Genomic DNA, 23168 nt, shown 5'->3' on the forward strand with positions numbered 1-23168 from the left:
GCCTAAAAGTTATCAACGAGCAGTTTTAACTCTACTTCCCAAGAAAGGTGATCTTACCTTAATAAAGAACCGGAGACCTGTTGCAGTTTTATGTTCCGAATACAAATTAATATCAAAGTGTTTGGCTAACAGGTTAAACAAAATAATGCACAGAATTAGACACAAAGATCAATCCTATTGTATAAAAGATAGATGTATCACTGACAATTTGCATTTAGTACGTGATGTTATTTATTATGCCTTGAAAAAGAATGTTGAAATAGGAATTTTATCATTAGATCAAGAAAAGGAATTTGATTGAGTTAATCACCAGTTTCTTTTCAGAGTTTTAAAGGCTTTTGATTTTGGAGACAATTTTGTTGCAATGATAAAATTGTTGTACAATAATGCCACATGTATGATAAAAATGGCGGGTGGACTGAGTGTTCCTGATAAAGTACAAAGAGGCATAAGACAGGGATGCCCACTCTCAGGTCAGCTATATAGTTTGGTCATTGAACCTCTCCTCTGTAAATTGAAAGAAAAGTTAACGGGATTACAGACAAATGTTCCAAATTGTAATGATTGTGTAAAAATCTCAGCATATGCTTGTCACAATAAAGAGTCCCAAGATCCAAGTGCAATTAAAAGACAGTTTATTGACAGCAAGGACAGAGAAAGAATACTGTCAGACAAGAGTCAGACAAGATCCATAAGGCTGAAGAAACTTTACACAGACAATGCCACAAGTGTGGATACTCAGATGCAGATGCAGGAAAAAAACTCTGCATGGAATCACAGACAAGAATGCTGGTCGATGTAAACTCTAGACCGGTGATACAACCCAGTGTGGAACTCAGATGAGAACGCAGGGACCAATCTCGAGGGAGACTGTATAACGAACCGACAACACATAGTTCACACGCCAGCTAGATAAAGGCAGCTGACTAGCAACAACTGAGATTCTGATTAGAGTGATCAGCTGTTGTTACTAGGCAATGCACACGCACCGACACACACACACACACATACCCATAAACACACCAGACACAGATGCAAAATGAACACACGGATCCATGAACCGTGACACTCCCAGGAGAACTTACCTGACGATTGTAATCATCGATAAGGGAATGATCCAGTATGTCTCTCGCAGGCACCCAACTCCTCTCCTCAGGACCGTACCCTTCCCAGTCCACCAAGTACTGGAGTCCTGGAATCCCCTCCGCCTCGAGTCCAGAATACGTTTTACTGAATAATCTGGTTCCCCATCTACGAGACGCGGCGGGGGAGGAACCGGTGCAGGCGGATTAATAGTTGAATGAAAAACGGGCTTTAATTTGGATACATGAAACAACGGATAAATTCTCCTGTACGCCGGAGGAAGTTTGAGGCGAACTGCCACCGGACTAAGAATCTTGGTGACAGTAAACGGGCCAATAAATTTGGGCACAAGCTTATTACTGACGGACCGGAAAGGAATATTTTTTGGATGAAAGCCACACTTTTTGAGCAACGACGTAGACTGGAGGCTTCGACTGGAGTCAATCGGCCTGAGCCTTAGTGCGTACCCCCACCTGGAGGAGGACCTGTCTAGCCCTGCTCCATCAAATTTCATCCTTGATGGACTCAGAAAGTCCATATAAAAATATGTCCCATTGTGCCTCCGAATTCCAGCAACACTCCGCAACCAAAGTGCGAAATTCAATAGAGTAGTGCGTTACAGTACAATCTCCTTGACGCAGCTCAGAGAAGTGGCGCCGCGTCTCTACCGGAAGCCCCGCAATCAAAGACCTTTCTGAGCTCCAGAGAAAATGTTTAAAACGAAACACAACAAGGAAGTCTCTGTTCCCACACAGTAGTTCCCCAGCTGGCCGCTTGACCCGAGAGCAGGGTTATAACAAAGGCCACCTTAGACCCCTCAGGGGGAAATGCCAAAGGATGAAGAGAGATGTACAGAGGTTGAGGTTGAACAGATACCGTCTCGGTCCTTAGTTGCTGTAACTGTTTCGTTAATTCGGAAACTTGGGCCACCGGCGCCTGGACAGCACGACCCGTGGCCACCGTCTGTTCCTCCTGTTGTTGCTTGCGTCACAGCGGCACGACGAAGGATGTCCCAATTCAAAGGCTGCACCCTTTGAAGGTCGCATTTGAAGGTCGCATTTGAAGGCCGATTGCGTCACTGCGGAGCGATGAAGGCTGTCCCAATTCAATTATGCATCCGTGCACCCGTGAAAGGAAGGATACATAAAAGGATCCTTAGCGGCCTATCCTACCCCATAAGTCATTGCGCGCCGGTGATGACAGCATTTTTATTTAAAAACAATTGTGGCCGAGAGTTCGGTGGTGGACGGAAAATTTACATTTAAATGTATTATGTTTTCATTTACTCAAATAGCTAGCGAAACCAGAGTTAAACCAAGTTTTTATTTCTTATAAATTTCATCTTAACTCCTTCGTCACCATTGCGTGGCTTTATTTGTCAGGTGGTTTGAGGCAAAACTTGTGCTAATATTAGTTTAATAATTGTTTCAGGGAGCAAGGAGCAGACAGCTTAATTTATTAAATTGCGGTCTGAAAATGACCATTTCTTTAAATCTGCATTGTTTATCCTTTTGATCTTTCATTCAAAAAATGCGCAAAAATCTAACCTTTCATTGAAGTAAAAGAATTGAAAGTGGGGGGTAAATGACATTATAAAATAAATGTTTTTCTCCAAAACACGCTGGCCATAATTATTGGCACCCTGTTATTAAATACTTTTTGCAACCTCCTTTTGCCAAGATAACCGCTCTGAGTCTTCTCCTATAACGCCTGATGAGTTTGGAGAATAACTGACAAGAGATCAGAGACCAGTTCTCCATACAGAATCTCTCCAGATCCTTCAGATTCACAAGTTCATGTTGGCGCTTCTTCTCTTCAGTTCAGCCACTGATCGTCTATAGTGTTCAGTTTAGGGGACTGGGACGGTCATGGCAGAAGCTTCATTTTGTGCTCCGTAACACATTTTTGTGTTGATTTTGATGTTTGTTTTGGACCGTTGTCCTGATGGAAGATCCAACCACGTCCACGGCCCATTATAAGATTTCTAGCAGAAGGAGTCAGGTTTTGATTTTTTATCTGTTGGTATTTGCTAGAATCCATAATACCATGTATCTGAACAAGAAGTCCAGGACCTCCAGCAAATAAATAGGCCCACAACATATAAGATCCAGCAGTATATTTAAACGTAGGCATGGGGTACTTTTTATCCCTGTTTGCACCAAACACATCTGGTGGGTTTGCTGCCAAAAAGCTCTTTTTTTTAGTTTCATCTGATCACAGAAGCCTGTGCCGTTTGAAGTTCCAGTCGTGTCTGACAACTGAATATGCTGGAGTTTGTTTTTGGATGAGTGAGGAGGATTTTTCTTGAAACCCTCCCAAACAACATGTGGTGATGTAGGGGTTGTTTGCTAATTTTTTTTAAGGCTTTCTGACCCCAAGACTCAACTAATCTCTGCAATTATCCATCTGTGATCCTTGGAGAGTCTTTGGCCACTCAAACTTTCCTCCTCACTGTGCATTAAGACAATATAGACACACGTCCTCTTCCTGGCAGATTCGTAACATCTTTAGTTGATTGGAACTTCTTAATTATTGCCCTGATGGTCAAAATGGGGATTTTCAATTCTTTAGCTATTTTCTTACAGCCACTTTCTATTTTGTGACGCTCAACAATCTTTTGATGCACATCAGAACTATATTCTTTGGTTTTACTCATTGTGATGGATAATTAAGGGCATTTGGCCTTTGTGTATTCGTCATATTTAAACTCCTGTGAAACAAGAAGTCATAGCGAGACAATTTCATGTTCCTAGTCACCCTGGTATGCTAAAAAAAGGTAAATATTAATAGGAATATACTTCAGAGATATTTTACTTATAAAAAATTCAAAGGGTGCCAATAATTGTGGCCAACGTGTTTTGGAGAAAAACATTTATTTCATAATGTGATTTACCCCCCACTTTCAATTCTTTTACTTCAATGAAAGGTTCGATTTTTGCAAATTTTTGAATGAAAGATCAAAAGGATAAACAATGCAGATTTATTTTTTACAGCCATTTTTGATCATATTTACCAGGGGTGCCATTAATTCTGTCCACCACTGTATTTGTAATATTTGCACTAGTCTGTCTCACTTGTGTGTCATAAGAAATATCACTCACCCTATTGTAACGAGTTAGCTCAAAGGGGAAATATTAATATTAAACATAACTTGTTATGATTAATTATGAATTTTTTGGATCAGTTAATTGGATTAAACTTGATGTAGCAAATATTACAATCAATTAATCAGTTTGTCCAATAAACTCTTTTGATTATTCATTTATTCTAAGAAAAGCATATCTTTCATGGCCACAGAAAAATAATTATTTCTTAGCATGTACAGCGCTTAGAGCATGTAACAAGATCAAGATCGTAAAATAAACTTTTTTGCAAGCAGAGAATCAGAACCAAATACGTATTGTGCACAAGTCTTATTAACTCAATCACTAACATAACTTATCTAAACACACATACATACATGCATAGGTAAAATGGTGAGTGACAGAATGGAACCGGAAGCAGGAAATGGAACTATGGAAAAGATCCATTTAACTATGAAAAGAACAATCAGCTTATCATTTTCAGAGCACCTCATTAAATGTATACTTGCATTGCCTTTGCAGTGGAAACAATTCTTGAAGTTCTTGGAAAAGGATGTTGATGGTTCGGTTAGTGTCAAACGTTGAAGTTGCAATCATTTTCTTCTCCGTTGGATGAAGAAGATATGATGAACTTGAGCGGTTTGTTTGACTCTGTTCTTGTGGCACTAGTGTAAATAAAAGTCATTAAAACGGAAGACCGTTTTGGTTATTTGGTTATTGTGTGATATTGATGAGTAAAGTAATAGTTTTATTGACGTGAGGTCAGTACCGCACGTGGAGTTCGCTGGTGTCGTGACGTGATTTGCCCGATAATGGGATAAAAGAGTTGTGAAAAGGGAAATGTGACATAAGAGAACATTAAAGGGTTAGTTCACCCAAAAATGAAAATTCTGTCAGTAATTACTCACCCTCATGTTGTTCCAACCCCGTAAGACCTTCGTTCATCTTCGGAACACAAATTAAGATATTTTTGATTAAATCTGAGAGCTGGCTCACTGCTCTATAGGCTTCTAAGACATTATAACTTGCTGGCCCAGAAAATGCATTAAAGACATCATTAATATAGTCCAAGTGACTACAGTGGCTGAATCTTAAGTTTATAAAGCGACGAGAATACTTTTTGTGCGAGAAAAAAAAAAAAAAAAATTACGACTTTATTCCACTATTCATTTCCTTCTCTATGGGCCTGGAGTTATTTCATGTAGTGTAATAGTGCAGCGCTTCTGTGTTGTACGTCACACGCATCACACACATGACCAGCGTCGGCCAGTAGTGAGCCTACGTGTGACGTACAACACAGATGCGCTGCGCAGTTATACTACGTGAAAAAACTCGAGGCCCAGAGAGAAGGAAATGATTAGTGGAATGAAGTCGTTATTTTTGTTTGTTTTTTGCGCACAAAAAGTATTCTCGTCGCTTTATAAACTTAAGATTGAGCCACTGTAGTCACTTGGACTATATTAACGATGTCTTTAATGCATTTTCTGGGCCAGCAAGTTATAATGTCTTAGAAGCCTATGGAGGAGTGAGCCAGCTCTCAGATTTATTCAAAAATATCTTAATTTGTGTTCCGAAGATGAACGAAGGTCTTACGGGGTTGGAACAACATGAGGGTGAGTAATTACTGACAGAATTTTCATTTTTGGGTGAACTAACCCTTTAACCTGTTAAGCTGCACCAGTGCGTCGGCGCACTGAAGCGTTTTTTTATTTATTTAGTTCAAAGTTACTATCAGATTAAATGTTTTACCTTGACAAACTATACATCATTAAAAAGATATAAGATTCAAGTTTCAGTATTTGACAACTATTGTATTCTGAGAAACTTATAGTGACAGTTATGTCTTAATTTGTGTCAGGAGTTATGAAATGAAAAAATGCGTTGATCCCTTTAATATGAATTATGAGCGTCAGCTGGTCCATTCATAAAAAAAAACTCCGTGCTGTTGTCATGACAGTGCTATACAAAACAACGTCCCTCAGGGCTTTTAGCTCAAAAATGTGCAGACTTGGAGAAATATTGATATATTCTCATAGATTTACATCATATTTCTATAGACAGGAATAATATTTCTTGAATTTATACCCAAATGCGTCGATGTAATCATTATGAGCGCTTCTTACTGAGATGTGCTGTGTTTTCAATTCATACCAATAGCCTGAGGGCGCTATATGCACAATAATCCTCCATATATGGAACATGAAGAAGAGACATAATCATGTGACCTTCAAGGACGTCACTGATAGCAGCTACACACAAAGCTAACACAGAGATCGCTGTAATATGCAGATATAGACGTTTTGAAGACAATAAACATGATTGCAAATGATATTTGATATTTGAGTGTTCTTCAAGCAATGCCAGGTATTTTTATAATAATAGATTATATTTATAATGTAATGCTAATCGATATAGACTTTATCATCGTGCATACTATAAATAATATATTTTCTTTCTGATTTTTTTTTTATCTGAAGCCAAATTAGATCACAGAAGATTATTTAAAACACTCGACTTGAGTTATGAAATAAGTTTGAAGCACAAACATAGTTTTAATCTCATAAATGGTCGTGTATTGATGGTGTGCTAAGCTAACATGCTAGCTAGCTCAGGTGCACCTGTCACCTAGAAGTTATTCTTTTATGGGTTTTTTTCTAAATAGTAATGCTTTTCTGAAATGTTTTAGTGCATTTGATACAGTTTCAAATGTAAGTGAGAACTTTGATAAAATAAATTAGGGACTGAAACCCTATGAATAGCCTGTGAATAGCCAGTCGTTAGTAACTATAATGCAGACAAAAGATATGCATATTTAGATCCATAACCAGGCTGGAGAGGTGTGTGAATGTGTACTGGGGAGACTGAGACTGAATGGGGCTCGTTTGCACCACAAAACAATTGAGACAATAGACTGAATAGATGACTTAGATGATGACTAAACATCAGTAGCATTTTTAGAGTCTAATCAAAATAAAATCATTTGACATGATCTTGAAAAACATTTAACTAAATACAGAGTTTTAGACTTATCATTTTCAGATTTTAAATATAACATGGTCACACATATGGCTTTAGCTGCAGTGCATTTCTAGATTGCTCCAGGGCCCACTTCAATTTTATTTTCATGAATATGTTTCATAAAAATAAATTTCTAATAACTTTACAAAACTTTGAAGCTCTTTAAAAAAATTATTTTCATTATGACAATAATTAATTCTACATTTACAATAAACTACCAGGTGTCAGCTTTCAAATGAGATCATACTTGTGCTTTTAGTGCAAAGGGTTCATGAACTGTATGTGTTTCAGTTTGGGTATGTCATTTCTGGGGATTTTTCAAAAGTGGCGTTGCAGCTTAACAGGTTAAAGTGTTAATGGTTATTTAGTTAACAAGTCATGCTGGAAAAGAGAATGTATGTACTCTGGGAAATGTTTAACAGACAAAGGGAAATGTATGGGTTCAAATTAAGTTTAACAAGGGTTTTTGTTTATTTTTGATGTTATGGTGAAAGATGGGTGTTCACATGCTTGATATGCAAACTGTATTTGCAAGTGAATGGTTAAATTAGTTTGTTGTACAGCCATGTGATAGAGAATTTTATAATGAGCAATTAGAAAATGTCATACTGGATTTGATACGCGTAATATAGCAGTTAATGCAGAGACGAGCAGATAGATAATACACACAGATTTGAGATGCTCCACTTGTGATTGACTGTATATTGTCATATCTGTCTTGCAGGTTTCCATGCAATATTTCCTTATTAAATGTGTTGCACCAGAAACGACGCCTGCTCCTTTCTATATGTGTAAGGTTGAAGGTTTTCTCTCTCTCCATGAGCACATGGCTGAGTACATGCAGATTGTGACCTGCCGGCCCAGGGCTGGAAAGGCCACGCAGGCAACCAAGGAGTGAGGAAGTCGGAAGAGTTGATGGTTGCCCATTCAGTGATGGTAAAGTTGCAGTTTTCCTCTGAGTTGGATTGAAGAAAATACAGTCTGACTCTGTTGGGAGAGAGTGAAGGCAAAACAGGCAGGTCCCCACAGACATCAACCCGAAGAAGCAGCAGTAGAGTCCAGAAGAAGAGAGGGAAGAGCTTGTGTAGCGACCATTTAAAGCCTGAGAAAGGTCCCACCTTTCAGGGTTGGCTCAACCAACAAGAAAGGGGGAATTTCCAAGCGCGAGATTCCTCTGACAGGAGGATGTATGACTCTTTGTTTTAAGTGTGCTCCTTTGCATTTGCAGCTGGATTGGTTGCTGATGAAGAAACTATGAAAGATTCTTGTAATACTAATATGTTGCGAAGCTATCAATATATCATATACACAATCATTTCGATCTTCAAAGTTCCAATTTATAGAAACCAAACATGGTATAGGTGACCATTGATTCTATTGTAAAATACACAGCATCAACAAAATAATAGTAGCCTATTAAAAGACATTACACAAGACAGTAAATCATTCACAAAATGTTCTGGAATGCATGCTCATTTATAGATCAGTTCGTTGATAAATGAATGCAGGAAAGTCTGTTTTAATGTCTGTAGGTCTTTCGTATGGCCGAGGTCCTGACCACATGACCACATTTTTCACAGCAATAAAGACATCTTATCTGATCGTCACCCCGGCAACTGAAACCTTTCCTGCTCTCTTGTCTCTTTTGAGGGGGATGTTTAATTCCTAAGAGTGGGCTTTGAAGCTTATTTGTTAAATATAACAAATAGTTATGTGTCTGATTGTCTCAGTCGTTACACTATAAAGCCCACAACAATAAGAAAAGCAGTAGATAAGGCAATGGGTTTCACTTTTGTGTTTTTGTAGTGCTGTCATGCAAGCTATGTCTACAAAGGCTTTAACCAAATTTGAGTATCCAGAAAAAATATTTCTGAAGTATTTTGTATGCATGTCCTGATGTATCATATTTTGCAGTGTTAACAATGCACTAATGTTAAGATTGCACCCCTGTGTTAATATTTTGCATAAGTACCCTTTTCTGCTTTTTTACAGCAATTCTGGAGAAAATGGGTCTGCTGGGGAAGGTAACTCCCATACAGGCAAAAAAAAAATTAAGAAAGTTATTACACACGTCTTTGCTGAAATGTATTGTCCTGTTGTTGTTAACAAGCCATGGTTAATTTGCTCTGCCTTAGGATTGCACGTGTCCTGGGACAGGTGAGGGTGTGAGTGGGAAACCCACTGCTGAAACTTGGCCCTGGTTTGTCCTCATGGATGAGGTGTTGGGACAGAGGCATTGCACCAACCCCCCGTCCTCATTGCCTCAATCCCTGAGGACACACCAGGGCCGACTTCAGCAATAGAGACAGAGCGCAACTCGTCATAATTTGAAGACCACGCCCACCAAGGGGGAAAACAAACCAACTGTCTCCATTGACTTTGCATTGCGAGAGGCTGCCTCCTTGTCATTTCTTGCTTCTAACAAAATACAGAATAATGCCAAAAAGCTGCTATGTGACAAGGTGTACAGCAAACAAGCTAAGAAACCCAGAAATAAGTTTTCATAAGCTGTCGACCCCAAAAAACGAGCGTTTGAGGACATAATAGTGGATACAGGCTGGAACGAATGGGTAAATTGTGGGATCCTGACACTCAGTATGCACTAAAATACACTACGTGTGCAGTAAGTTAAACATTTGGTCACTGGTGAGTCAAATATCCAAATGTCAGTTTTATATATTATATTTCTGTAAGATAAACTATCCTGTGTTGCCGATTACAGTCTCCGCCGGCGGGCGTACGTTAGTTCTCAGAGTAATGAGACACGTGACGCTCTGTCTCAACTGCCTGTATCCACTTTTATGTACTAAACACTCGTTTTTTGAGGTCGAGAGCTAATAAAAACGTATTTCTGAGTTTTTTAGCTTGTTTGCTGTACACCTTGTCACACAGCAGCTTTTAGGCATTTGTCTGTCTTTTGTTAGAAGCAAGAAATGACAAGGAGGCAGCCTCTCGCAATGCAAAGTCAATGGAGACGGTTGGATTGTTTTCCCCCTGGGTGTGGGCGTGGCCTAAATACGCTCTGTCTCTATGGGTGCCCACGGTGAGGAAGAGCCAGGGGCAGCAGCACCAGCAGGAGCAGGAGCACCAGCAGCACCAGCACGAGCACCAGCAGCAGCACCAGCACGAGCACCAGCAGCGGGAGCACAAGCACCAGCAGGAGCACCAGCACGAAGGCGGCGAGACAGAGAGGACGAGTTTTTGGACTTGATCAGAGAAGACATGCAACTACAGAGAGAGGCAGAGGCGAGGAGAGTAGGGAGAGGATGGACAGGCTGTTTTCTCTTCTTGAGAGAATGATTGAAAATATATATTTTTTAATATATATTCTTGTTTAACTTTTTTCACTTATTTTTTAAAAGGAAAGAAAAATTCTGTACATTATTTTTATGCAACTTTAAATGTGTAAGTAAAAGAGAAAAAATTGTTTAGGACATTGTTTATTTTTGTAATGACAATCATAATTTCTACATGAAACAAATTATTCTATACCTTTTTTTTATAAAATTGGTAAATATAAATCATTTGTTCTATAGGCTACATAAAAGTACTTTTTCCAACTATTTACAACATACGTTAAACATATCAAAATCAACATAAACATTTAAATTTACAGTACATAAAATAAGAATATCGGGTCGGGCCGATATTTCCCGCCACTGTCCTCGGGCCGGGTCGGGTCGGGCCCTTGATAAAGCATGTCACGTGTCATGCGCAGCGTCTAGTCCACTCGCAGTCTCGCACGCGTGACGCATCACACCTGCTGTGCATGCTGTAGGCTATTCTGTTGCTATTCTAAGTTGCTATTCTAAGTGCGACATGGATCTTGAAGAAGCAAAGAAAAAAATTAAAACAGGAGAATTAACTTTGAGCAAGTTTGGAGGAAAATCGGAGGTATGGACACATTTTAAACTAGTCGTGGGGAGTGACAACATAATGTGTTGGCTTTGTCTCGTGCATTAAATGCGCACGATGCTCGCCTATGACAGCAAAAAAAAAAAAAAACGGGGACTTCGACGATGAACAGACAAGCAGTCTTGCCATGACGGAAATGATTATAGTAGTCAGCCTCAGGCCTCAATATCCGCTTTTGTTACTTTTCCGATCCATTCAACTATTTCTGAATAAACAAACAACGCAGTTTGCATGCTTCTTCCTTGTCGCATTAGGTCTATTCATTAAGATAATTGCACGCACAATTATGAACTTGATAAATGTTACAGATATGTTTTACTATGCACAAACAAATGCCTTTCAACTTACATGTGCAAAATTCAGAATTAAATGAATGTGCTGCAATTTGTACAAAAAGAGAGTCTGTAGTAGCCTACGTGTTTTAGCCATTAAATAAGCACATAGTTTCAAGTTTGTTAAGTTTTGTTTTGAAGAAAGCTTTTCTTTAAAGTGAATTTCATTTAGTATAAATTGTATCTTAATTTTAATACATTTTTCATCAACCAATTGCCTGGATTTAATACATAAAAAGCAATATAGCAGACATTACAATCATGACATGAAGTCGCCGGCGCGGCGCGGTCACACCATTTGAATCTCGTAACACACGCTGTCACCGAATTTACAAATGCACATCTTGCTTGTTGCTCACACATATTATGTTGAAATAACAATATGTTGAAGTAACATTATTAATAATAATAAATCTTTAAGAATATTTGATTGAATGCTGAATGTTGTGCTTGTTCAATTTAATAAATAAATTAAATAAAATAATTGAAAATTGAGTGGCCAATTTTTGCTCATTTATTAATAGTATTTATCCTCCTAAGACCCGAGCTTTGGTTTGGCGTGCATTTTAGATTTCTTCTAGCTTTTTGGGGTTAGGAGGGACCAATACATATAATAACCAGATATTATCTTTGAACATGAAGCACTTTTTGAAAAAAACGATGTCCACATATGTGGACACCGGGTCTGAATTCACAGAAAAAAATCAATACACCATTGTGTAACAAAGTGCAAATCTCTTTTATTTACAGCCAGTGCCTGAACATTTTTCGTTGTTACTCTTGTATAACTTCTAAACATACATATATACATCTTCCGCTTATCCGGGGCCAGGTCGCGGGGGCAGCAGTCTAAGCAGAGATGCCCAGACTTCCCTCTCTCTGGACACTTCCTCCAGCTCTTCCGGGGGCACACCGAGGCGTTCCCAGGCCAGCCGGGATACAAAGTCCCTCCAGCGTGTCCTAGGTCTTCCCCGGGGTCTCCTCCCAGTGGGACGTGCCCGGAACACCTTCCCGGAAAGGTGTCCAGGAGGCATCCGGAACCTCAGCTGACCCCTCATGATGTGGAGGAGCAGCGGCTCTACTCTGAGCTCCTCCCGAGTGACCGAGCTTCTCACCCTATCTCTAAGGGATCGCCTAGCCACCCTGTGGAGAAAGCTCATTTTGGCTGCCTGTATCCAGGATCTTATCCTTTCAGTCATGACCCACAGCTCATGACCCACAACTCAGCCCAGGTGAGTTGGATCCGAAAATTTTGCTGGGGCCCCACCCTGGAGCCAGGCCTGGGGTTGGGGCTCGTATGAGAGCGCCTGGTGGCCGGGCCTCCCCCCATGGGGTCCAACCGGGCTCAGCCTGAAGAAGCGATGTGGGGCCGCCCTCCCGTGGGCTCACCACCCGTAGGAGGGACCGTAAGGGGCTGGTGCTTAGAGGATCGGGCGGCAGTCGAAGGCGGGGGCCTCGACGAACCGATCCCTCGACCCTGGAGGGGTGCTGGAAAGTGCTCCGACTGGGGACTCCGTCGTTCTACTTGGGGACTTCAATGCCCTTGTGGGCAGCGACAGTGACACCTGGAGGGGCGTGATTCGGAGGAACGGCCCCCCTGATCTGAACCCGAGCTGTGTTCTTTCATTGGACTTCTGTGCTAGTTACAGCTTGTCCATAACGAACACCATGTTCAAGCATAAGGGTGTCCATCAGTGCACGTCCCAGACAGAAACATAGTGTCGGCCCAGATCCGGCCCACATCTGGACCGTGTGGAATCCACATGAACCAGATTTGGGCCAGATCTGGGCTGATACTATGTTGCTGTCTGGGGTGGCACCAGGACACCCTAGGCCAGAGGCCGATGATCGACTTTGTGGTTGTTTCATCTGACCTGCGGCCGTATGTCTTGGACACTCTGGTAAAGAGAGGGGCGGAGCTGTCAACTGATCACCACTTCTGAACATTGATATGGAAAAACAAAATTTATATCCAAATAAAAAACATATACAAAAAAAACTTGAAAATGTGCTTTCTTTTTTGTAACACTCCAAAACTTCAACTTCTCCAAACTAGGAATGTTATTTTTATTTGTGCGTGTGCGATCGCGAGTGAGCAAGAGAGTATGTGTGTGCGCGCGATCGCGAGTGAGCAAGAGAGAGAGTGTGTGTGTGTGTCTGTACGCGAGTGTGTGAGCAAGTGTGTGTGTATGTGTGTGTTAGCGCGCGATCGCGAGTGAGCAAGAGGTGTGTGTGTGTGTGTGTGTGTGTGTGTGTGTGTGTGTGTGTGTGTTCGAGTGTGTGAGCCAATGTGCGTCACGAAGCTCAGTGCAACTACAAATTTTCATTTTTTTGCTACAGTTTCATCGAAGTTAAGTCCCATTGTCCACATATGTGGACATCAAATTTAGCAGCCTAGTAAATCTTACAAAAGTTGTGTAACAGAAATGTAACAGGAAAAGTTGTAACAGGAAAGACATTCAACTCTCTCCTCTGTCCACCTCCACCACCACCCGCCTCCTCCTTAATTGCTGACGATTTTGCAAACTTCTTCACCAACAAAACAACAGCTATCAGCTGTCAGTTCTCAGCTCCACACACACAGGAACCCAGACCGACCCCTTCCACAGCCAATATCCCTCTGTCCTCCTTTTCTTCGCTAACCGAGGAAGAAGTATCTACACTTCTCCTCTCCAGTCACCCTACCACCTGCCCTCTTGACCCCAACCCCTCACACCTTCTACAAGCCATCTCTCCCACACTTCTACCATCACTCACACACATCATCAACTCATCCCTCCATACTGGCACCTTCCCTACAGCATTTAAGCAGGCTCGGGTTACTCCACTGCTCAAAAAACCAACGCTAAACGCATCATTTGTAGAGAATTACAGACCTATCTCTCTCCTACCATTCATTGCGAAGACACTTGAAAGAGCTGTCTTCAACCAAGTAACATCCTTCTTGTCTCTAAACAACCAGCTGGATGTCAACCAATCGGGCTTCAAGAAAGGGCATTCAACTGAGACTGCATTACTGTCAGTCACAGAAGCCCTACGGATCGCAAAAGCTGCTTCCAAATCTTCAGTCCTCATTCTCCTGGATCTGTCTGCTGCCTTCGACACTGTGAATCATCAGATCCTTCTGTCCACCCTCTCATCACTGGGCATCACAGGAACTTCACTCCACTGGTTTGAGTCCTATCTCACAGGTAGGTCCTTCAAGGTTGCATGGAGAGGTGAGGTATCCAGAGCACATCAGCTGACCACAGGTGTTCCCCAGGGTTCAGTTCTTGGTCCCCTCCTCTTCTCCATCTACACCACATCACTGGGACACATCATACAGGCACACGGTTTTTCCTACCACTGCTATGCTGATGACACGCAGCTCTTCCTCTCATTTCAACCAGATGATCCCACAGTAGCTGCACGGGTCTCATGCTGTCTGGCGGACATCTCCACATGGATGAAGGAACATCACCTGCAGCTCAACCTGGCAAAGACTGAGCTTCTCGTCCTCCCTGCCAATCCGTCTCTACAGCACGACTTCACCATCCAGCTAGAGTCATCATTAATCACCCCATCAAGATCGGTCAAAAATCTTGGAGTAACGTTTGATGACCAGCTGACCTTCACAGATCACATTTCAAAGACAGCTCGATCATGCAGGTTTGCACTGCACAACATCAGGAAGATCAGGCCTTTCCTAACTGAGCATGCAACACAACTTATCGTCCAGGCCCTGGTCATCTCTAGGCTGGACTACTGCAATGCTCTTCTGGCTGGACTTGCAGCATGTGCAACCAAACCCCTACAGATGATCCAGAATGCTGCAGCTCGTCTTGTCTTCAACGAGCCCAAGAGGGCCCACGTCACTCCTCTGTTCATCTCTCTGCACTGGCTACCTCTCGCTGCTCGCATCAAGTTCAAGGCATTGACGCTTGCTTACAGATCTATCACAGGCTCAGCTCCCTCCTACTTTCACTCACTCCTACGAGTCTACATCCCTACCAGACACCTACGATCGGTCAACGAGCGACGTCTCGTGGTTCCATCGCAGAAAGCCACAAAATCACTTTCCAGAACATTCTCATTCACAGTTCCATGCTGTTGGAACGCTCTCCCCACCCTCATCCGGAATGCAGAATCCCTGACAACATTCAAAAAACAGCTGAAAACCAATCTCTTCCGTGAGCACTTAACCTCATAAAAAAAAATAAAAAAAAAATAATAAAAAAAATTCCTTTCCCTTTGAAACATCACTTATCAGGCTTATGCTACTCTGAATAATACCTGAACTTCGTATTTTGAGCACTTCTTGCGTCGTTGTGGTTTTTTGCCTCTTCATGATGACTCGCTTAATTTAGTCCTAATTTGTAAGTCGCTTTGGATAAAAGCGTCTGTGTCACGAACTGCTCAGAGACCAGAAAGTTTAGATCCAAATGCAGCTTTAATCAGAAGGGGACAATCCAGACACGTAAACAAATGAACAGGCAACAGGTCAAAGTCCAGGTAGGCAGTCCAAACAAACAAACACACAAGGCTGGAGACAAGGCAAACAGGTAATCCAGAGGCAGGCAGGGGACAAGGCAAACGGGTAATCCAGAGGCAGGCAGAGAGTCCAAGAAACCGAAATACAGGGAACCAAAGAAATGCTCAGAGATGCAGTGTAACACATACAAAACTATGCAATGATTGAATGTGAAAACCAGACTTATAAGGAGTGAGCTAAACAAGGTAATGACAAACAGGTGAATGTGATCAGTGAAGATGAGTCCGGGCAGTGAGTATGGGAAATGTAGTTTGTGAGGGAAAATGACAATCTGAAATGGAGTGCCCTCTGGTGGTTCTCGAGGACACTCCAGCTGATGACCGTTACAGTCTGCTAAATGACTAAATGTAAATGTAAAAGTTTGTCAAATGTGCATGCCATTTTAATCATACAACACTATTATGCATAACTTAACAAGAATCAACAATGAAATGTTATTACATTTTTTACCTTGTGGACGTTTTGGTCTGATGTGCCTGCGTGACATTTCACCTGTGTTCTCCGCCATCTTGACATTATTTATGTTACATTTTTTTTTCTTCTGACACCACCAGATGGCAGTATAGGTGTCCGCGTTTGTGAAAAACATGTTCCAGTTACACAGAATTAAGTATTATGCTGCACACAGCCAAAAATGTGATGTCCACGTATGTGGACACGGGGTCGTAGGAGGTTATATAATATAAATAACTGCGCAGCTCCCCCTGTAGCCTAAATGAGCACAGCAGCACCTGCTTAAAAAAATTCTGGCGCCGCCCCTGGTTATGACGGCCCACATATTAAAAATGGTCGGGTTTAAATCGGGCTCGGGCTCATAATTACAGTAAACGTGTTGGGTCGGGCCGGGCTCGGACACAACGTGCTCGGGCTCGGGTTGGGTCGGGCTTGATTTTTTAGGCCCAATTTAAGCTCTAGCAGGGAGACCCTGGTGGTGCCGCTAGACCGGGATGGGCTCCACAATAGAGATCATGGTAAGGCCTCTCTGCTGGTGGGACATCATCTGGGATGGTCTCCAGAGTGTTTGAGTGCATATTTCCACTATCCACTAAGTTGTCTACCAACAGGTTTGCAGGGCTGACTCAATCGACGGCCAATGGCGATTCTAGGGGGTGGCCTGGGGTGGCCGGGGCCACCCCTGAAAGCTCATTGGCCACCCCTGTGGCCACCCCAGATCTGATAGGTAGGTCAAGTTCGTCAACACAAGAAACGAGAAATGTTGTCAATCAGTGATGACAGCTGATCAACTGATTTAGGGCCAGTTTCACATTTTTAACTAACACAGTAACGGTCGTACTGAGACTGTGAGAGCTGATTTCTGCTCAGCGGACGTTTGGCCATGCAGGTCAGATGACCCATGAGATAAGAGCACGCGCGCTGCACGGTGCACCTGCTGCTGCTGGTCCGTGAAACAAGAGGACGGTCACACAGTTGCAACAATACAACAACGATAAAAACGCTGGAATCAGTCGATTGAGAGGTATGGTCGGGACCCAACGCAACAGAGTGCGGCACGGGAATATAGATCTGATGGCCGAGTGCGGGCGCGGGCGGTAATGCACTCGTGTGTCGATTCGCGGGAGTCGGGACTCCCGCAAAATAGAATTATCTATAAATTGAACAAATAAAAACGAATAAATTGTCATTCATCTGTTGCACAAAAGCAACAAGAACAACTAAAACAAAATAGAAACGATTTACAGGCCAGAGTCTCTATTTATAACATGTTTGCAGCGTTGAACAATGTAGCCAATCACAGACATATGTGTTGATTTCTTGAACGCAATGGCCAATCAGATGCATTTAAGATAGAATCCCCTCACCACTCAAAATTGACTTTTTGTTCAGTGCTGAATTCTGCATACTGGCAAATCATCTATTATATCAAACAAAGTGTAGATAATATGAAAGATTAATTATGCAGCCAGTTTCATTGATAATAACAGAGATTTGTGAGATGGCGATGAACTGAGATGTCAGCTTTTTAGGAATTATTAAGTGAGAAATCCGTCCCGCGCAGGTCTCTAATGTAGACTTTAAAAACAAACCACTAACATTATATTTACATTAACAGTAGCCTAGGCTGCAATCTAGTGTATGTAAACCTTTTTGCAGATAAACACAAATGCATTTTCGGACAAGTTAATGGCCAAGTTAATTGAGTAAATCATATCCCCCACTATGGCAATTAATAACAGACTATAGTAAACACATTTCCTAAATAGGCCTGTGACTGTATCTTACATTTTATGAAATAGTACCATTATTTAAAAATAAAGTTTGCACTTTGTTACTATTATTAAAATCCTCTATTGTTCATAAGAGTTTAAAGGTTTACATAACATTATTTTATAGTATATATGGCCACCCCACTCTAGTTTTGTGTCCCATCTTGGCCACCCCAGTAAAAATGTCCTGGATACGCCACTGTCGACGGCTGCCATGTTACTGAGATTTTTTTCAGAAAGAGTATATTTCTGAAAAAAGTACTTTTAATAACTACTAATATTGCATTGGGAAAAAACTACTAGTCATATATTTCAAACCTTAGTTAAGCAAAATGATCTTGCATACTCTAATGTACTTAAGGTATCAAGAGTAAAACTAAAGGTATGTATTCTGCAGGGGGGAAAAATCCTCCTTGTCAGGGTTTTTATAAGGGTTTTGCATTTATATTAGGCTACTACTGCATTACTGCGTATGTTGCATTTTACTTCTGAATATTTTTAAGGTTGTTACATTTAAACTATATACTTTTGTGTAGTTTAATTTAAAACAATGCATCATATTGTAAAAGAACATAATTTTGTAGTGTTGCTGTCCTGTGAGGGAAAAAAAAGTACTTCAGAAGGTTTCTTCCCATTTGTACATGAATACTTAAAATATGTAGTTCCAAAAATTAAAGTAACAAAATGTAGGCCTATTGTCACAATATGAACAAATTGTTTCTAACTACAGCTGCGTCCCATATCAAAGGGCGCATCTGAAGCGCTCGGACCATTCTAGCCTACGGAGGATTGTTCTTGTCGCCTATCTACTGTGACATCTGCCGATGACGAGCGGGAGTAACGTTTGCACTGGACTTTTTTACATTCAACTGGGTTTTATATTCAAACAGGGTTGAAAACCTGTATGTTCACCATGGTCCATTTGTGTACATAATAAAAAAATAGCCTACAAAATCGCATCAAGGTAAGATATAAGTGAACATTTGAACCTAATAAAAAAAATATGTATAGATAGATAGATAGATAGATAGATATATAGATATAGATATAAATATAAATAGAGAGAGAGAGAGAGAGGCCTATGTAAGCTTTCTTTTCTTTTCATATATCATTACATTATTTACGTAAGTTAACACCCAACAGTTTAAATTGTAGGCTAATCCGCCAATTCAGGATGCAGCAAACCAGCTTAATTTATCTGGCAATGGTCTTGGCTAAGCCGAAAATACATGATCCGGCAGTGCCGGAGCTGAAACATCCTCACCATGTCCTCCAGTAAAATATAAAACATAAAAATGACAATAGCCAATTCTGGCTCCATAACTGTTTACTCAATTATATCAAATGAATTATCAGGATGGCAGCAGTCCTCTCACACCGTTGCTTGGCGCCAGGAGCAGTAATCGGGAATACCTGGTTGCGGAATTAGGAAATCCTACGAAGGCTAAATGATGCATCCTTCGAAGGATGCAGCCTTCACATTGGGACACAGCTACAGACTGAGAGAAGTGTACAGTGTACTGTGTAAAGACTACACAGAAAAGAGGAGCTGCAACTATGGAGAATATGGGGAAATGATCAACATTCAAGCAGGAAAACCTGTTCTAGTAGAGCCTGAAAACAACATCAAGACCCATATGTACATTTGTGTTTTGTGATGGGTTTACTATTATATGTGTAAAGTACTGCTAATAAAGAATGGGTAATGGCTTTGACTGGTATAGTGTATGTTTTATATGGCAAAGGGATTGTGAGATTGTGCTTGAGAACATTGTGAGCTATTATAAAATGGGAGATGTGAAAATATGTATTTTAGACGCACTTCAGACAGAGACATTTATTTATATATTGGGCCCAGCATTTATTTGAAGATTGTTAATTTTCTGCTTCTGCTTATATTATTTTCATTTGTCACTTTTGTGCTAAAAGAATAATGCAAATGACAAGAGGAGGAGAGGAGCAGGACAAGTGGCCTCATTTTAAACATTTTATTTCACAAGCTGCATGATTCTGTCTCAAGACTTAAAATGTAATATATATAAATTGAAATACATTGTCCTAATCTATCAGATGTAGCTGTGAGTGCTGAGCAATGTTGAATAAGGCTAGTTTTGCACTAGCAATATCAATGAGTAATGTGGTCTGGTCATAGACATACTTTACAAATCCAAACTGGGTTTTGTGTAGTAGGTTACACTTTATTTCGATGCTCCACTTTAGCGATTCTACTGAGTATAACTAACCTAATAGTCTACTAATACTCTAATTACTGCTAGTTGACATGAAGTAGTAGAATGTTTAAAATGGACTATAGAAAAACCTTATATTATAAAAAGTGCTAGTAGACTTCAGTAGCTTTTGAAATGTAGCCAGGAAGAAAACATCCAGCAATAACTTATTTTTCTCAGGAACTGCACTGTAGTTACATATGAAGTCAAGAACAATCACTCACTTTGAATTTGGGTCATAAATAAATGAAGGTTTTGTGGTTTGGGCTCCATACATGTGATAAGCTATGCTCTTCTATCATGTGCGGTAGAAAGGAGACTGAGAAACAGATCTTCTCACAAAGCAATTCATTCAGCCCATACGCTGCTCATCGCACAAATTATCTTACTGAAAAATGTCTCTCAGCATCATTACTTGCTTCTAAACACTAAGAAAAGTCCATCAAAATAGGGCTCAATGTACTGTGTTATCATGAAGGAATTTTTCGTATTGATTTTTCATAGGTTTTGCCCATATTTTTAATTGCACATTACATTGTGTTGTGTTGTGTTGTGTTTGAGGGTTAAATAAAAAAGGATAATGTCCTGGTGGAAAATTACTAGTACCTTTTCCGTTTTTCTTACACAATTTTTTATATGAAATTATTACATTTCCTAAAAAGCCTGTGCAAGGATGTAATACTATACTACAAAATCCAAACTGCAAAAAACATTGCCAAAGTAGTTTTACTTGAAAATGTTTCAATTTGTCTGACCCTCAGAATATATATATATATGTGTGTGTGTGTGTGTGTGTGTGTGTGTGTGTGTGTGTGTGTGTGTGTGTGTGTGTGTGTGTGTGTGTGTGTGTGTGTGTGTGTGTGTGTGTGTGTGTGTGTAAAACACATACTGACTAGCTTTACTGAGAGCAGAATTTTTTTCTTTTTCTTTTTAGTTAGTACATTACAGAAAATATGATGCATATTTTAAAAAGACATCATAGACATTCTTCATTCAGGTCTTCCAAGGTTATCTTTATTTAAGTTAACTAAGTTGTGAACTAAAGTGAAAATTCCACTTTCATATTATAACTATTTTAGATTTAATTTACCTCAAGGTGAAATTAGGTTGTAAAAAGCTAAATAAATAAATATTGACCTACATCAACAATTTGGCTTATGTCTAAAGAAAAAAGAATATTGATTATACTAAATAAGCATTTTACTTTGTATTAATGTTGTTGTTTTGCTTTGTGTTTTGGGGAAATAAATATTTTTTATTCAAATTAAATAAAAATGTAAGATAAATGTAAAACCAAACCATAAATAAGTAAATAAATATGTTCATCATAGAATCGATACCAAAAATAGCGAGTGTTTTCAAACAGGTTACCTGAACTATCCCTCTACTGCCATTGGTCACACAACAACATGGCCCCGACCTACACTCACGCCATTGGTTGAGTCAGTGTCGCTGTGTTGGGCTGGTTGCTCAAACAAACAGAGTAATGTTTTTAAAGTGCCATAGAGGCACAGTGTTTGGAGAAATAACCAAAGAATGGATCACTTATGTGCTAGAAAGCATTTTGAAATGGAAATATAACAATTGAGTTTTAAGAAGGTGTCACAATTATGAAGAAAAAATGATCTTAGGCAATCCTGCTGTATATAAATATAATCCAGCGCTAAACAAGTCAGCAGTCTCTCTCTCTCTCTCTCTCTCTCTCTCTCTCTCTTTCTCTCTCTCAGTTCTCTGTCTGTAAGCATGACCACAAGCACGCCCAGGTGATGAATGGGCAGAACTGAATAAAGTACACAGTAATAACCTCCAGGCAACCTGCAGCACAACGAGGCATGGGACCACAGATTTATCATTCAATTGTCTGAGGATTTTATCAACTATGCCTTCCACTGCACCTTTGATTTATTTTACAATTTATTATTTTTGATCTGAGTGTGTGTGCGGCCGGTGTCACGGCTCCTCGGTGGATAACAGGTTAAATTAAACCATGCAAACACAAAACAGAGCACGCTTGGGGGAAAAGAGAACTATCTCTGAAAAGAAATGTTACGAAAAAAGAAAAATCCAACTCGAGCTGCAATACATAATGCAACAAATCTAGGTGAAATTAGATTTGCTCTTGTTTTAACATCCCGACCAGCCCGATACAGCAACATCGACTTCACCAATGGCATGAGTTTGAACTCAACCAGGCCCCGCCCCTTTTTTACGTATGAATTATTTAAATTAGCAATATTGTTACGTGTTTGTTCCCGGAAGAAAACCCAAGACTACAATGGAGGTGTTTCAGAAACACTGACACTGATATAGAGTATAACTGGAGCTTTTTCATGCTCAAATAGCAACATTACATACTAAAGACAGATGAACTTGCCTCAACTATTTAATCTTTAACATTCAGCCTCATCAATTAGTTTTTGAACATATGCTCTTATATAGTCTTGCAAAGCCATATTTACAGTCTGGTCCATTTGGCAGCTTATTCTAGCCAAGAACTGTTGACTTCTATGACACCTGAGCTAGTTCTGAAGTGTGTCAGTTGTTAATATGTCGTTGGTTCTCTCGTTCTCTTTCATCATCGCGCGTTCAAGCTCCACCTATGGGAAGGGCATCCGTACCTAACCTTTCTAGAAGCATCTAATTGCATCAAGTCTAATTTGACAATCAAGAGCACGTGCCCAATCCCAGGTAAGGGACCAGTATGCGCTACCACGGTGTGTTAACGTGCTGCGGTGTGTAAAAGTGCTACTCAG

At 40.4% G+C, this 23168-nt stretch overlaps 1 protein-coding gene and 1 long non-coding RNA gene across 2 annotated transcripts in view; one reads left to right on the forward strand and one right to left on the reverse strand.

Annotated features, from left to right (window-relative positions):
* The window catches only part of LOC309484191 (uncharacterized protein), a 255358-nt gene that overhangs the window by 198214 nt on the left and 33976 nt on the right, over positions 1–23168 (reverse strand). The gene's annotated exons all lie outside the window — the stretch shown is intronic.
* LOC309484296 lies at positions 4404–8261 on the forward strand. Its single transcript, XR_014200832.1, has 3 exons — positions 4404–4825; positions 7981–8120; positions 8204–8261. It is a non-coding gene; the product is annotated as an uncharacterized lncRNA (long non-coding RNA).

Source organism: Leuciscus leuciscus (assembly GCF_965113295.1).
Source record: "Leuciscus leuciscus genome assembly, chromosome: 20".
Classification (NCBI taxonomy): domain Eukaryota; kingdom Metazoa; phylum Chordata; class Actinopteri; order Cypriniformes; family Leuciscidae; genus Leuciscus; species Leuciscus leuciscus.